Source organism: Staurois parvus, unplaced genomic scaffold (assembly GCF_062004578.1).
Source record: "Staurois parvus isolate SC_StPar_1 unplaced genomic scaffold, SC_StPar_1.0 ptg001810l, whole genome shotgun sequence".
Taxonomy (NCBI): domain Eukaryota; kingdom Metazoa; phylum Chordata; class Amphibia; order Anura; family Ranidae; genus Staurois; species Staurois parvus.
Window position 1 is genome coordinate 169,822 of NW_028319606.1, and position 17,289 is coordinate 187,110.

General features: G+C 45.7%; 1 long non-coding RNA gene across 1 annotated transcript in view; it reads left to right on the forward strand.

Annotated features, from left to right (window-relative positions):
* Positions 1–246: 246 nt before the first annotated feature.
* The window catches only part of LOC149434182 (uncharacterized), a 34,023-nt gene continuing 16,980 nt past the window's right edge, over positions 247–17,289 (forward strand). Inside the window, exon 1 of the long non-coding RNA XR_016308800.1 lies at positions 247–402. This is a non-coding gene — a long non-coding RNA (uncharacterized LOC149434182). The remainder of the gene's footprint in view (positions 403–17,289) is intronic.

Genomic DNA, 17,289 nt, shown 5'->3' on the forward strand with positions numbered 1-17,289 from the left:
TTTTTGGGATATGTGATTGAATGAGACATGTGAATAATTTGTGTGTTAAGTAACAGAATGAGAAAATCTGAAAGGGAATTTTCTCAGCCCTCCTCGTAATGTTGGTCTGGGGTATCTGACTGCAGGTTGTGTAACATTGGCAGCAATCTCTCCGATCACTCGCATCACTCGCATCACTGAGTCACTTTTGGAATTAAGCTTACACACTGTCTAGACTGCAGACGGGCATCACATTTGTACACAGAGTAGCCCCGCCCCCTGGCACTCAGCCACACCCTTTTATTGTAAAATGTTCCCTGATAAACACAGAGCGACATCAGTGAGACCAACAACATCCCTCCGACATGACCCCCCTCCGCACCCTGGTCCTGATGCTGCTGCTGGCCGTCACACTGGTGCTTGGTATGTAGAACATTCCATCACTTATATTTACAGATCTGTGTCCTGCTATTTACATTGAATAGAGGTGAACTGCAAACAGAAATGTCGTAGAAAATGATCAGTTATTGTCTGTCCTTGTATCTATCCTATTATCTATCATAGTTACATAGTTAGTCTGGCTGAAAATAGACAAAAGTCCATCCAAAAAAAAAAAAGTTATAATCCTACATCCACAGTGGATCCAGAGGAAGGAAAAAACCCAGCAAAGCACGATCCAATTTGCTCCTGCTGGGGAAACAATTCCTTCCTGATCCCCCGAGAGGCAATCGGATATTCCCTGGATCAACTTTACCTATAAATGTTATATCCAGTTATATTCTGTGTATCAAATATCCTTTTATCATGCAAAATATGAAATACCGTATTTTTCGCTCCATAAGACACACCTAGGTTTTAGAGGAGAAAAACAAGCAGAAAATATTCTGAACCAATGGACTGCAGACATAGTATAGGAGATGACCAGAGACTGCGGACACAGTACAGGAGATGACCAGAGACTGCGGACACAGTACACGGGATGACCAGAGACTGCGGACATAGTACAGGGGATGACCAGAGACTGCGGACACAGTACAGGGGATGACCAGAGACTGCGGACATAGTAAAGGAGATGACCAGAGACTGCAGGCACAGTACAGGAGATGACCAGAGACTGCGGACACAGTACAGAGGATGACCAGAGACTGCGGACACAGTACACGGGATGACCAGAGACTGCAGACACAGTACATGGGATGACCAGAGACTGCGGACACAGTACAGGAGATGACCAGAGACTGCGGACACGGTACAGGAGATGACCAGAGACTGCGGACTCGGTACAGGAGATGACCAGAGACTGCGGACTCGGTACAGGAGATGACCAGAGACTGCGGACTCGGTACAGGAGATGACCAGAGACTGCGGACTCGGTACAGGAGATGACCAGAGACTGCGGACACGGTACAGGAGATGACCAGAGACTGCGGACATACTACAGGAGATGATCAGAGACTGCGGACACAGAACAGGAGATTATTATTATTATTATACAGTATTTATAAAGCGCCAATAGTTCGCTCAGCGCTGTACATTACAAAGGGAGACAGAACATGTGACAGAACAATACCAATACAATGCAAAACATGAGGGGATCAAGGGCCCTGCTCTTTCGAGCTTACAATCTAGGAGGGAGGGGGTGGTGGCACAGGAGGAGATAGCTGTGGGGGATGGAGTGGTAGGAAGAGTGGAGGAGGTCGGCAAGTTAGCAGGGGGTGGGGTAGGCTTCCCTGAAGAGATGGGTTTTCAGGGTGCGCCTAAAGGAGAGGAGAGTAGGTGATAATCTGATGGGTTGGGGCAGGGAGTTCCAGAGGATGGGTGAAACCCTGGAGAAGTCCTGGAGGCGGGCATGGGAGGAGGAGACCAGGGAACTAGAGAGAAGGAGGTCTTGTGAGGAGCAGAGTGTGCGAGCTGGGCGGTACTTGGATATTAGGTCAGAGATGTAGTACGGGGCAGTATGGTGGACAGCTTTGTACGTCAGCGTTAGGATTTTGAATTTGATCCGTTGCGCAATCGGAAGCCAGTGGAGGGATTGGCAGAGGGGGGTGGCGGAGACAGAGCGGTTGGAAAGGTGAATGAGTCTGGCAGCCGTGTTCAGGATGGACTGAAGAGGGGATAGCCAGCGGCGAGGCAGGCCAGTGAGGAGGGAGTTGCAGTAGTCGAGTCGTGATATGATGAGGGAGTGGATGAGCTGTTTAGTGGTTTCTGGGGTAAGGAACGTGCGGATTTTGGCGATGTTGCGGAGGTGGAGTCTGCACGAGTTTGTTAAAGATTGGACTTGGGGCTGGAAGGATAGGTTGGAGTCCAGAATGACACCCAGTACTCTGGCCTGCGGGGCGGGTTTGATGGTAGCGTTGTTGGATGTGACGGAGAAATCAATGGGGGGTGGTGTCCGGGCTGGGGGGAAGACAAGAAACTCGGTTTTGGAGAGGTTCAATTTAAGGAAGTGGAGTGACATCCAGTCTGATATGTCGCTCAGTAGGTGTGTGATTCGGGCTGAGACCAAGGGGGTGAGGTGGGGGGTTGAGAGATAGATTTGTGTGTCGTCGGCATAGAGGTGGTAGTTGAAGCCGTGAGAGTGTATGAGTTGGCCAAGGGAGGAGGTATAGATGGAGAAGAGAAGGGGCCCGAGGACAGAGCCTTGAGGGACCCCAACAGAGAGGGGGAGTTAGGGGGAGGTGGTAGCATTATAGGTAACGCTGAAGGAGCGTTGTGACAGGTAGAATGAGAGCCAGGAGAGAGCAGAATCTCTGAGGCCGAGGGAGTGTAGTTTTTTGAGGAGGAGGGGGTGGTCGACTGTGTCGAAGGCCGCAGAGAGGTCAAGGAGTAGGAGCACTGAGTAGTGTCCATTAGCTTTGGCGGTTAGCAGGTCGTTGGAGAGTTTGAGTAAGGCAGTTTCGGTGGAGTGTAGGGGACGGAAGCCGGACTGTAGGGGATCGAGGAGGTTGTTGTCGTTGAGGTGAGAGCATAGGCGGGTGTAGACTAGGCGCTCGAGGAGTTTAGATGTAAATGGGAGCAGGGAGATGGGTCTGAGGTTGTTCGGGTCATTGGGGTCCAGGGAGGGCTTTTTAAGTATGGGGGTGATGTGTGCATGTTTCAGAGGGGAGGGGAAAGTGCCTGAGGAGAGGGAGAGATTGAAGATGTGGGTGAGGGAGCGTAGGATGGAGGAGGAGGAAGGTCGTAGGAGTTGTGAGGGGATAGGGTCGAGGGGGCAGGTGGTGAGGCGGGCATCAGAGAGGATCTTGGAGACTTCCTCGATGGTAGTAAGGTCAAAGGTGCGGAGTGTTGGGGGAGCTTCAGTATGAGGAATGTAGGGTGGGGTGGAAGAGGAGGTCAGAGCAGTGGTGGGGCCGTGGGAGAGGGGTGATGAGGGGGTAGCTGAGTGAGGGTGAAGGGGGTTGGAGAAAGTTTGAGCAGCGACGAAGTCCCTGTGGGTTATGTCGAGGGGGAGGGGGGATAAGGGGGTAGCTGTGTGAGAGGGGAAAGGTTGAGAGGGCGTGTGAGTTGCGGCAATGTCCTTGCGAATTGTGTCAATTTTGTTTTTGAAGTGATTGGCAATCTCAAGGGCAGTGAGTGAGGTGCTGGGTGGAGGTGGGGGTGGAGAGAGTAGAGAGTTGAAGGCAGAGAAGAGTCGGCGAGGATTGGAGGAGAGGGCCTTGATGAGGGTCAAGAAGTAGGCCTGTTTGGCAGCATGGAGGGAGGAGGTGTAGGTGCGGAAGGCAGATTTGTAGCGGGTGAAGGCTTGTTTGGATTTGGTTTTGCGCCATAGTCGCTCTAGGGCACGACTTTGTCGCTTGAGGGTTTTGGTGTGATCAGTCTGCCAGGGCTGGAGCGGTCGGGGTCTGATGTTGCGTGTGGTTAAAGGCGCTAGTGAGTCAAGGGCTGTTGAGAGCGCATTGTTGTAGGCGGTCAAAGCCAAGTCGGGGCAGGACAGGGGGAGGATGCGGTCGTGGAGTTGATCAGCTGCAGAGTGGAGGGAGGCAGGGTTAAGGTTGTGGAGGTTACGGCTGGTAGTAGTGTGACATTTGGAGGGGTAGGCGTTGGAGGACGAGGAGATAGAGAAGGTGATCAGGTTGTGGTCAGAGAGAGGGAAGGGGGTGTTAGTGAGGTTGTGGAGAGCGCATCGGTTGGAGAAGACAAGATCAAGGATATTTCCGTCGGAGTGGGTGGTGGATTGTATGCACTGTTCAAGTGCAAAGGTGGAGGAGACGGGCTGTGTCCGGGTTGTCGAGGTTGACAGGGATGTTGAAATCCCCAAGAATTATGGTGGGTAGCTCAGAGGAGAGGAAGAAGGGTAGCCAGGAGGAGAAGTCATCCAGGAAGCGAGGTATGGATCCAGGAGGCCGGTATATCACAGCAATCTTCAGGGGGGTTGGGGAGAATAGTCGGAGGCAGTGGGCCTCGAAGGAGGAGAAGGATAGGGAGGGGGGGTTTGGGAGGACTCGGAAGGTGCTCTGCGGTGACAGGAGCAGACCAACCCCACCACCTTTACGACCGTTAGGCCTGGGTGAGTGGGTCCAGGTGAGACCTCCGTAGGAGAGTGCAGCAGGGGAGGTAGAATCAGTGGGCTGGATCCAGGTTTCCGTGATCGCTAGGAGGTTGAGGGAGCGGGAAACAAAGAGGTCGATGACCAGAGACTGCGGACACAGTACAGGGGATGACCAGAGACTGCGGACCTACTACAGGAGATGACCAGAGACTGCGGACACAGTACAGGAGATGACCAGAGACTGTGGACACAGTACAGGGGATGACCAGCGACTGCAGACACAGTACAGGAGATGACCAGAGACTGCGGACTCGGTACAGGAGATGACCAGAGACTGCGGACACGGTACAGGAGATGACCAGAGACTGCGGACACGGTACAGGAGATGACCAGAGACTGCGGACACAGTACAGGGGATGACCAGAGACTGCGGACCTACTACAGGAGATGACCAGAGACAGCGGACACGGTACAGGAGATGACCAGAGACTGCGGACTCGGTACAGGAGATGACCAGAGACTGCGGACACAGTACAGGAGATGACCAGAGACTGCGGACACAGTACAGGAGATGACCAGAGACTGCGGACACAGTACAGGGGATGACCAGAGACTGCGGACACAGTACAGGGGATGACCAGAGACTGCGGACACAGTACAGGGGATGACCAGAGACTGCGGACACAGTACAGGGGATGACCAGAGACTGCGGACACAGTACAGGGGATGACCAGAGACTGCGGACACGGTACAGGAGATGACCAGAGACTGCGGACACGGTACAGGGGATGACCAGAGACTGCGGACAAAGTACAGGAGATGACCAGAGACTGCAGACAGTACAGGGGATGACCAAGAGACTGCGGACCTTTGGGGAGGGAGGGGGAGCGGGTACCTGAATTTGACAGGTACCCGCTCCCACTTCCGCGGAGTTGTCCTCCCTTTACTGTGGGCACCCGGCTGTGACAGCCAGGTTCCCACTGTGCATGCGCAAGAAAAGCTGCACTTTGTGAATGGCCCGGCGTCTTCTGGGACCTGTCATGTGTCCCAGAAGACGCCGGACCATTCAAAAAGCGCAGCGCTTCTCACGCATGCACAGTGGGCACCCGGCTGTCACAGAAGCCGGCGCGGGAAGACTGCAGCCCTGGACCGAGGAACAGGTAAGGTCCTGCAGCAGAGAAGAGCTGAGCAGCCGACCCGGTATTCTGACATGGTGGCGGCGGAAATACCGGACTGGCCGCTTTATATTCGCTCCATAAGACGCACTGATATTTTCCCCCCTTTTTTGGGAGGAAAAAAGTGCGTCTTATGGAGCGAAAAATACGGTATATTATCAAAGTTAAAGAATTCCCAGTAGAGAAATCTAGTACATGGATATTGGTAATAACATGATCACATAAATGCATAAGAACAATTCTTATTAGCAGCAAAGGAAAATTGCCATAAAACCTGCAAAACAGATTTGTTATAGTTTTGGGTATAATAAAAGAACTTAGGACAGCAGGATATTGAAGAAGATTCCAAGTACAATTATTATTTTCCCATGCAGAGGGGCTGCGCCTGCACTGCATGGGTTAAATGCTTGTTTTTGTCTAGGGGCTTGGAAAGCAAAGATATACTTTCCTAATCCACTTGGGTACTAGTGATGAATGGGCTCTTCCTGATATCATCACGCCCATAGACTGGCTCCAGACGTGAGGACAGCAGGAACAGTCCACCGCTGGACATGGGGGAGCGCTGTTTTCCCGAGGATTGGAGGAATGGGTAAGTACAGCTTTTCCCTGAACCCCTGGACAAGACGAGCACTAAACATTTAAATGCAAGAAGTGTAGCCATACAGAATTATGTTGGGTTCTCTGGCAGGGACGGACTGACCATTTGGAAACTCAGGCACTGCCCGAGGGCCCGGGGTCAGTAGGGGGCTCCATGAGATGCCCCTGGTACCTTTTTTATAGGCTTTTATGAGTTTGGGCAAGGACACAGGGACCCCATGATCCCCTATTGCCCGGGGGCCCCATGAGTTGTCAGTCCGCCCCTGTTCTCTGGTGAAACTGGCACTGGAAAATCAGTTTTGCCTGAATCATTCACTTTGCTTTGAAAATAAATGTTTTGACCAGAGTTCTGCCTTTACAGCAAGAAGAAAAGCAATGTACAACAAGTGCAATGTGCTCAAAAAGTGCTTTATACAGTGAAGGAAATAAGTATTTGATCCCCTGCCACTCCTCTTGGCAAATCCTTTCAAAGACATTAAGGTTTGGTGGCTGACGTTTAGCAACTCGAACTTTCAGCTCCCTCCACAGATTTTCAATCGGATTAAGGTCTGGAGACTGGCTAGGCCACTCGAGGACCTTAATGTGCTGCTTCTTCTTCAGCCACTCCTTTGTTGCCTTGGCCATGTGTTTTGGGTCATTTTCATGCTGGAACACCCATCCACGACCCATTTTCAATGCCCTGGCTGAGGAAAGAAGGTTCTCACCCAAGATTTGATGGTACATTGCCCCGTCCATCGTCCCTTTGATGCGGTGCAGTTGTCCTGTCCCCTTAGCAGAAAAACACCCCCAAAGCAGAATGTTTCCACCACCATGTTTGACAGTTGGGATGGTGTTCTTGGGGTCATAGGCAGCATTCCTCCTCCTCCAAACACGGCGAGTTGAGTTGATGCCAAAGAGCTGGATTTTGGTCTCATCTGACCACAACACTTTCAACCAGTCCTCCTCTGCATCACTCAGATGTTCAGTGGCAAACTTCAGATGGGCCTGGACATGTGCTTTCTTGAGCAGAGGGACCTTGCAGGCACTGCAGGATTTCAATCCTTGTTGGCGTAGTGTGTTACCAATTGTTTTCTTGGTGACTTTGGTCCCAGCTGCCTGGAGATCATTGACAAGATCCTCACGTGTAGTTCTGGGATGATTCCTCACTGTTCTCATGATTATTGACACTCCACGAGGTGAGATCTTGCATGGTGCACCAGACCTAGGGAGACTGACAGTTGTTTTGTGTTTCTTCCATTTGCGAATGATTGCACCAACTGTTGTCACCTTCTCACCAAGCTGCTTGGAGATAATTTGGTAGCCCAGTCCAGCCTTGTGTAGGTCTACAATCTTGTCCCTGACATCCTTGGACAGCTCTTTGGTCTTTGCCATGGTGGAACGTTTGGAATCTGATTGTTTGATTGCTCCTGTGGACAGGTGTCTTTTATACAGGTAACAAAACGAGATTAGCAGCACTCCCTTTAAGAGACTGCTTCTAATCTCAGCTTGTTACCTGTATGAAAGACACCTGGTAGCCAGAAATCCTGCTGAATGATAGGGGCTCAATGAACATGTAAATCAATGCATAATTTGTTAGACATGCATTTCTGCTGAATTTTTTGTTGCTATTCTGTCTCTCAGTGTTACAATACACCGAACATTCGATTTTTAGACCGATCATTTCTTTGTGAGTGGGCAAACATTCAAAATCAGCAGGGGATCAAATACTTATTTCCTTCACTGTTCCTTCACTGTAACAAAGTGAGTGATTCAGGCAAAACTGATTTTCCAGTACCAGTTTCACCAGAGAACCCACCATAATTCTGGATGGCTACACTTCTTGACTATTTTATTCATAAAGCAAAACACATGGGGGTTGATGTAAGCTACATTCACACTGAGATGAATTTTTTCAAGTTTTTTTTTAGCAGATTTGCAAATATTATAGGCGTTTTTTTAGGCGTTTTTCATTTATGTGTTGTTGCTGTGGCCAATAGAAACCTATGTAGATGTGGTCGATGGACATACAACAGGAAAACCAGAATCCAGCACATGGCTGCTTTACACAGATATTCTGTACCTTTCTTCTTGGTCTGGGGAGCAGTGTAGATGTTCCACTGGATCAGCAAGTTTCGTCCCCCTTCCTCCCAGGCTCTGGTGGTTGTTGCCCGGCTCTTATAATGGGGATCCTTTGGATCATAGATGCAGAGGTGGCCACGAATGAGAGCAATGAATGTCTCAGTTTCCAGAAGCAGACTCTACTCCATTTTGATCACAAGATGTGTGTTTAAAAGGGGTGGAGTGATGCTAGAAAAGGAAAACTGAAAACGCAGGAAAAAAACGCTTGAAAAATCGCTTGAAAACGCTAATTTCTTGCTGTTCAGGCATTTTTCATTCAAGTCTATGGGGACAAAAGTGCTCAAATCTGCCTGAAAAGTAGCGCATGTACTTTTTTGAGCGACAGGTGTTTTTCTACAGGCGACAAAACACTCAAATGTGAACAGGGACCTTATTAAAACTGGTGGAACTCTGCACAGAAACCAGGAAAATCGGCTTCCATTTTTTTTTTTTGGTCAAAGCTTAACTGAACAAGCTGAATTTTTAACCGGATTGGCTACCATGCACGGGTGCACCAGATTTTGCACTCTCCCATTTTAGTAAATCAACCCCATGGACGTTATGCAATAGTGGGGGACAGTAGAGGATAATGTGTTTCGCGCCCACCTGGCACTTGGTCGCAACCAGTTTCACCTGAGGTGGATTTTAACCAGAGGGAACTCAAATTCAACTTAGGTGAAATTTGTTAAAAATAATAATATATACTCTTTTTTTTTTTTTTTTAATTAAAGGGTGAATATTTTTAGGGGCGGTTTAGTGACTGTTTATTTATCCTTGTGTTTTTGACCAATTTTGTGTGCTTTTTTTTTATTTCACTTTTTTTCACTGTTTTCTTTTCTGTGAAAAAAATAAAATAAAATATTGATGCTCATAAGGAGACATTTTTTGGCACAACAACAATTCCAGCATATTTGAACAGGGCTTCTGTAACCCTCCAGAGCAATCTAAGACCCATTGCACCCTAAGGTTCTGTTCACATTGCCGTTCCGTTGGTTTTTCAGGCAGATCTGAACAGAAGTTTAATGTCAGTCTGTGGGCATGTGGATGTAAACTGACGTCAGGTGTATATTTACATCTAATTACTTCTAAGGCTGGCCATACATTATACAATTATCTGGAGATTTTTGGTTTAGATTTACCAAAAACCATATAATAGGAGGACAAACCTAAACAACACTTTCAGTTGTATCCAATTAGGCAGGCCCTTGCACTACACAGTTGAAGGTAAATCTAAAGGAAATTGGGCAGAAAATTGGAAGATAATTGTATAATGTATGGCCAGCCTTAGTCCAGCTAGGTCTGAAAGAAAAACAGAAAAAGTTTGCATCATTTTCCAGTTTTTGGACCTAAACATGATGGATCTGAGGTAAAAGGATGAAAATGGACACATGTCCATTTACATCTACCTACCCATAAACCTAACATGGGTCCATTAAGCTCAGGTTTCAGACTGAAAAAAAAACCTGAACTGACTCAGATGCCACAGAAGTGACGTCCATTTCATCCTGTTCCAATTCTTTCTTTTTTTTAATTTTTATAATAAATTAAAAAAAAACAAAAAAAAAAAAACATTCAGACAAATAGAAAAAAAACATTCAGACAAAAAGAAAAAAAAACATTCAGACAAATAGAAAAAAAACATTCAGAAAAATAGTAAAAAAACAAACAATACAAACAAATTGCCAAGCTGGGCAATATCAATGTCATTACATAGTCTGGTTGAAAAAGACACAAGTCCACATAGTTAAACTAATAAAAGTGAAAATAAATTATGCAATCCTATATACACAAATGATCCAAAAAAGGCAAAAAAACAACCCCTATAAAGCATGAACTAATTTGCTCCTGCAGGGGAAAACATTCCTTCCTGACCCCCCGAGAGGTAATTGGATATTTCCTGGATCAACCTTACCTATAAATATTAGTACCCAGTTATATTATTATTATTATTATAGACCTGTTAGTTTAACTTTTATAGTTTGGAAGATACTGGAGAGTTTGCCTTGTCCTGCGCTCCCGCGATGTCCCTCCTGCAGTGTCCCCGGCCATGTCCTCCGGCCGATGCCGGCATCTGTCTTCTGGGTTCCGTTCTCTGCGACGTCGGGACGTACGGGGGACGGAACTGGCGGGAAATTTAAAAATGTCAAAAAGTGACATTCACTAAATACACTAAAATCACATAGTATAACATTCCTGTATCAAACCATTTCACATACATTTTGTCCCGAGTGCTTTGTCCTGTGTCCTGCCTGCATTTTTACTGTTCTTTCTGCCTGGAAACTGAGAAACGTCCATGGCGTTCAAAAAGCGTCCCTTTATGTCAAAAGCGGTTTTAGACCGGCTAGAGAACAGCGATAGTAAATTAGAACCACTTGCAGAATTGAGTGATAATGATTCGTGGGGGAAATTCGTCATCAGACACTGAAAACAATTCTGTGACTTTACAAGTGACTTTACAAGAATATAATATAATATAAAAATCGTTAACTACGGCTTTGAACAAGGAATCTTAAATAAAAAGGAGAAAGCTTTTCTCATTCCAATTGCACCTAAACTGCCCATTTTGTATATACTTCCAAAGATTCACAAGAATCCTACCAAACCCCCGGGACGCCCAATAATAAGCGGTATAGGATCCCTTTGCTCAAAGGTGGGCGAATATATCGACCATTTCCTGCAACCATTGGTAATACAAACGCCTGCTTACCTTAAAGACACTAAACAGGTACTTAATCTAATTAAAGATTTTACAATATCAACAGATACATTCCTTGTGACGGCGGATGTCTCCTCACTATACACCAACATCAAACATGGTGATGGAATGGAAGCAGTTGACTATTACTTATCACATCATAGTAGTTTGCCGGCTATACAGAAAGAGTTTATTCTCAAATTACTTGATTTCGCAATGACCAATAATTATTTTTGGTTTAATAAGACCTACTATTTGCAGATCAAGGGTGTGGCCATGGGGGCCAAGTTTGCCCCCAGTCTCGCTAATCTTTTTATGGCGAGATGGGAGGAGGACATCATTTATGCCAGAGATTGGCCCGAATTGGCACTCTATGGGCGATACATCGATGATGTCCTCCTCCTATGGAATGGTAGTGAGGAATCACTTGTGAACTTCTTTGGAACATTGAATAACAACACACACAATATACAGTTGTGTCCAAAATTATTCAACCCCCAATGCTGTAAAGGGGTTTAGGGACTATAGTGTACATTTGGAATTGTATTCAGAATCAAATCCTACAAGGACGTTGTAACTACCCAAATGCAACTAAAATGACATCAATTGTTTATGTAATACAGTAGTAAATGGTTCTTATGTGGTTTCTTCATTGCCACAATTATTCAACCCCTTAAAGACTACCACTCTGAAGAACAGAGGTTCATACAGGTGCTTTCCATCAGGTATTGAAAACACCTGTGGATGTCACCGAGCAGCAATCAAGCATAATAAGCACCAATTAGGCAGCTTTAAAATGACTGTGATACTCAGCTCCTTCTAGACATTTACTGGTGTGGTTACAAACATGGTGAAGGCAAGAGAATGGTCCAGGAAGACAAGAGAAGAGGTGATTTCTCTTCACAGGAAGGGCAATGGCTATAAGAAGATTGCAAAGATGTTAAACATACCAAGAGACACCTTAGGAAGCATCATTCGCAAATTCAAGGCAAAGGGCACTGTTGAAACGCTACCTGGTCGTGGCAGAAAGAAGATGCTGACTTCGACTGCTGTGCGCTACCTGAAGCGTAGAGTGGAGAGAAGTCCCCGTGTGACTGCTGAGGAACTGAGAAAAGATTTGTCAGATGTGGGTACAGAAGTTTCAGCCCAGACAATAAGACGCACACTGCGTAATGAAGGCCTCCGTGCCAGAACTCCCAGGCGTACCCCCTTGCTGTCTCCAAAGAATAAGAAGAGTCGACTGCAGTATGCCAAAAGCCATGTGGACAAACCACAAAAGTTGTGGGATAGTGTTCTGTGGACTGATGAAACAAAATTAGAACTGTTTGGGCCCATGGATCAACGCTATGTTTGGAGGAGGAAGAACAAGGCCTATGATGAAAAGAACACCTTGCCTACTGTGAAGCATGGTGGAGGGTCAATCATGCTTTGGGGCTGTTTTGCTTCTGCAGGTACAGGGAAGCTTCAGCGTGTGCAAGGTACCATGAATTCTCTTCAGTACCAGGAGATATTGGATGGAAACGTGATGCAGTCCGTCACACACCTGAGGCTTGGGAGACGTTGGACCTTTCAACAGGACAATGATCCCAAGCATACCTCCAAGTCCACTAGAGCATGGTTGCAGAGGAAAGGCTGGAACATTTTGGAGTGGCCATCGCAGTCACCAGACTTAAATCCGATTGAGAACCTCTGGTGGGACTTAAAGAAAGCAGTTGCAGTGCGCAAGCCTAAGAATGTGACTGAACTGGAGGCCTTTGCCCATGAAGAATGGGCGAAGATACCCGTAGATCGCTGCAAGACACTTGTGTCAAGCTATGCTTCACGTTTAAAAGCTGTTATAACTGTAAAAGGATGCTGTACTAAGTACTAAGATTGAATGTCACTTGGGGGTTGAATAAAACTGATAATGCTGTGAGCACAGAAAAGACATTTGTGGTTATTTCATTATAACTGTTATGTTATATTTGTCTGACCTACAAGTGCCTCTTTAATGTAAATGTAAGCAAGATGACTGAATGATCAAAAGCAATGTCAAACTGGCCAAAACACTCAATTTCAGTGGGGGTTGAATAATTTTGGACACAACTGTAAGTTTAACATATGTGTACAGTAAATCGCAAATAAACTTCCTTGATCTTACACTCTTTAATGTAGAAGGAAAGATAATTACGGAGTCTTTTTTCAAGTCCACGGACCGTAATAGCTACATCCCCACGCACAGCTGTCATCACCCTTCTTGGTTAGCGAACATTCCACGGGGCCAATTTACTAGGATAAGGCGTAACTGTACTAACTTGGATGCGTATTATTCCCAGGCTATGGTCTTGAGGGAGAGATTTGTGGAGAAGGGCTACAGTAGCAGTAGTCTGATGGAAACAATACAGTCAGTTGCGGACTCTGATAGGGAAGTTATGTTACAGGATAATCACAGACTTATTCAAACTAAAGTCTGCCCGTTCGTCACTACTTATAATATACAGCATAAAGCCATTAGTGGATTGATTAAGAGAAATTGGGATATTTTACTTTCTGATTCAATTCTGAGTAACATCTTGCCTGAACGACCTGAAATTATGTTCAGGAAAGCTGTATCTATTAGGCATAATTTAGCACCTAATGTGGTAGATCCCCCAGCCTGTGTCTCCCTGTTTTCTGACATGAAGGGGTTTAGTCCATGTAACAGATGCGTGATCTGCAGATGCGACAATAGTAGGAAACGCAGGATCACTGAGTTTACATCACATACAACAGGCAGAACATATGTCATCAAGAATTTTATCTCCTGCTATAGCAGATATGTTGTTTATTTACTTCAATGCCCCTGTCTAAAACAGTACGTGGGACGCACCACAAGGCGGTTAAGGGACCGCTTGCGAGAACACGTGGCAAACATCAGAAAAGGGTATAAAGACCATTCCCTGTCGAACCATTACAGAATACATCATAATATGGATCCCACTTCTCTTAAGTTTACCGCTATTGACGTCGTCACTCCCCACTGGAGGGGTGTGAACAAAACACGTGCAGTGTCCCAGGCGGAAACAAGATGGGTATATGAGCTGGGTACTTTATACCCTCTGGGACTTAACATTGAAATCGACGTCAATAGTTTTATTGCCAATAGCTAATAATATCATAATATTACTGTAATTTGCCCTATTATCTTTCTTGGTCTAGGTTTATTCTCTCCCCCCCCCTATTTTTTAGTGATATTTGAAAGGGGATGACGCTTCTTTGCATTTTTGGCCATTCTTAATGACATTTTACTATTATTGATTAAAATTATCATTGCTATCTATAGCGGTTACCGCGAGTTAAAATTATCATAACCATTCATGTTGGTTTCTCAGTGTTAAATATGAGTGTCAGGGTGTCTTTTGATGTGTAGGGAGCGTATATTTAGACTTTTTACATTCGATTTATTTTTTGTTCTTTTTTACCTTAATATGCTGGTAACATTATGACAAGTTCTAACCATTGGACTTTAAAATGGAGATCCCTCTTGTTTATTTTATTTTTATTATATTCCACACATTTTTGTATTATATTTTATATGTGTGCATATTGGGCATTCACCTGTCTATTTATGAATATTGATTGTTGTCAATTTAGTGATACAATGCGAGTGACTTGTGTCATTTAAAATGACATAATTATTATAAAATATTTTGATGTTGCAGCCAGATCCACTGGCGCCTCTGCCCGTATTTTAAGTTTTGGCTTTTTTGACTATGCCTAAATATGACATTTCATTTGTACATTCATTCAGATCTCCAATATAATGGCACCTGTAAAGTGACTCCTTATGAGTGACAATAACCTTTAATATGTCGATGGTGCTGTATTACATGCACTATCATAGAGTACTTAAGGTCTGGATTCAATAGGATCAACTTCGGTGTGCTGTGGTGGCATAGTATTCCCTTAGTTGAGAGTGCTGTCTGAAATATGATTTCAGACCTATGGCAAAATGGCGCCCGCGGATCCGCGCATGCGCACTTGTGCCGACCACGGCAAAATGGCGGCGCCGATTTGCGCATGCGCGATTGCCGCACAACGGTACATAGGGAGAGAGGTCTGTCATGCTTCTGTTGGCCTCCCCTCTGATGATGTGCAGGAGCACGAAAGGCCTTAGGAGGAGCCAGCAGAGCGTGACATTCAGCCGCCTGGAGCCACGAGGAGGCCCGGCGGCCATCTTACTTTTGGGTCAGTCACACTCCCATTCATTGTTCACTGTCACAGTGTTTCTGCCCTGTTTTTTAAGTTCAAAAAAATTTTTGGAATAAACGTTTTTGCTTTTTACATACTACACTATGAGGTGTTTTTTGGCTCCTATCTGGAGCTAACATATTTCAGGTAATTCCATTTCTCATCTTCACCACCGGAGGGAGTCCCTTACTTATCATTCACCCAATCTTAAGGGGATTTCTGGATCTGGAAGTTGTCCATTACACTGAGATCATCTGTTCCTGGATGGCTATCTATTGTCCCCGTATGATGGATTTCCAGTGGTCATACTACACATGCGCTTTTATATAGCGCGTCCGGTGAGTGCGCAATTTTACTGTTGGATCCTGGTTCTTTTCACTTCATGCAAGATCCTGCGTTTTATTTGGACATTATTATTTATTTGATATATTCATCTGATATATTTATTTTTGCTTATTATATTTGTGTTTTAGTTCACTTGAGACACATATTTATTAGCGCCGCACTCCTTATATTCTTGTGTATTTTGAGGGTTTTGCTGTGATTACCTTGAGTGCATTGGCTGCTGTTGAGAGAGCGCTCACTTTTTTATTTTTTCTTCAATTCTGTGACTTTGCTCAGCGATGTGCGAACTTGGCGCTATATTTAAAATTTCAGTGTTTTTGGTTTGATTATATTATTGAATTAAATTTATTATTATTTTTTATGATTATTTAATTATAATATATGATTTCGTGTTTCAAATTTTAACATACCCGGGATGTTTACTAGACTCTTGTTCGGACAGATTTCAGTGAGTTATTCCTAAAAATTACAGGCCTACAATAAAAAAATGACATATTTCCATGCAAAAAAAATGTACCGCTTTGAGCACAGAAATATGGACATAATCAGACCGCTAGAGAGGTTAATAAAAGACCAAACAGATGAGTTCTTGCTGGAAAAAAATATTTTAATCAACAGACAGCATGGATTCATGAATACGATCTTTTAGCCAGTTTTCTATCCATTTACATACGGATTTTTCCAAGCCCATAGACTTTACCTTACACATTAGCCGTGTGTGGGGAACTGTGTCAAACGCTTTTGCAAAATCTAAGTATACCACGTCCACCACCACCCCTCTGTCCAAGTATACCACGTCCACCGCCACCCCTCTGTCCAAGTATACCACGTCCACCGCCACCCATCTGTCCAAGTATACCACGTCCACCGCCACCCCTCTGTCCAAGTATACCACGTCCACCGCCACCCCTCTGTCCAAGTATACCACGTCCACCGCCACCCCTCTGTCCAAGTATACCACGTCCACTGCCACCCCTCGGTCCAAGTATACCACGTCCACCGCCACCCCTCTGTCCAAGTATACCACGTCCACCGCCACCCCTCTGTCCAAGTATACCACGTCCACTGCCACCCCTCTGTCCAAGTATACCACGTCCACCGCCACCTCTCTGTCCAAGTATACCGCGTCCACCGCCACCCCTCTGTCCAAGTATACCACGTCCACCGCCACCCCTCTGTCCAAGTATACCACGTCCACTGCCACCCCTCTGTCCAAGTATACCACGTCCACCGCCACCTCTCTGTCCAAGTATACCACGTCCACCTTCACCCCTCTGTCCAAGTATACCACGTCCACCTTCAACCCTCTGTCCAAGTATACCACGTCCACCGCCACCCCTCTGTCCAAGTATACCACGTCCACCGCCACCCCTCTGTCCAAGTATACCACATCCACCGCCACCCCTCTGTCCAAGTATACCACGTCCACCGCCACCCCTCTGTCCAAGTATACCACATCCACCGCCACCCATCTGTCCAAGGTTTTGCTCACCTCCTCATAAAAAGAAATCCAATTTGTTTGACAACTTCTGTCTTTCATGAATCCATGCTGTCTGTTAATTAAAATATTATTTCCAGCAAGAACTCATCTATGTGCTCTTTTATTAAACTCTCCAGTATCTTCCCAACTATAGAAGTAAAACTAAAGTCTATAATTACTTGGTAAAGATTTTGATCCTCTAAAGAGTCCCTAGAAATGAGAA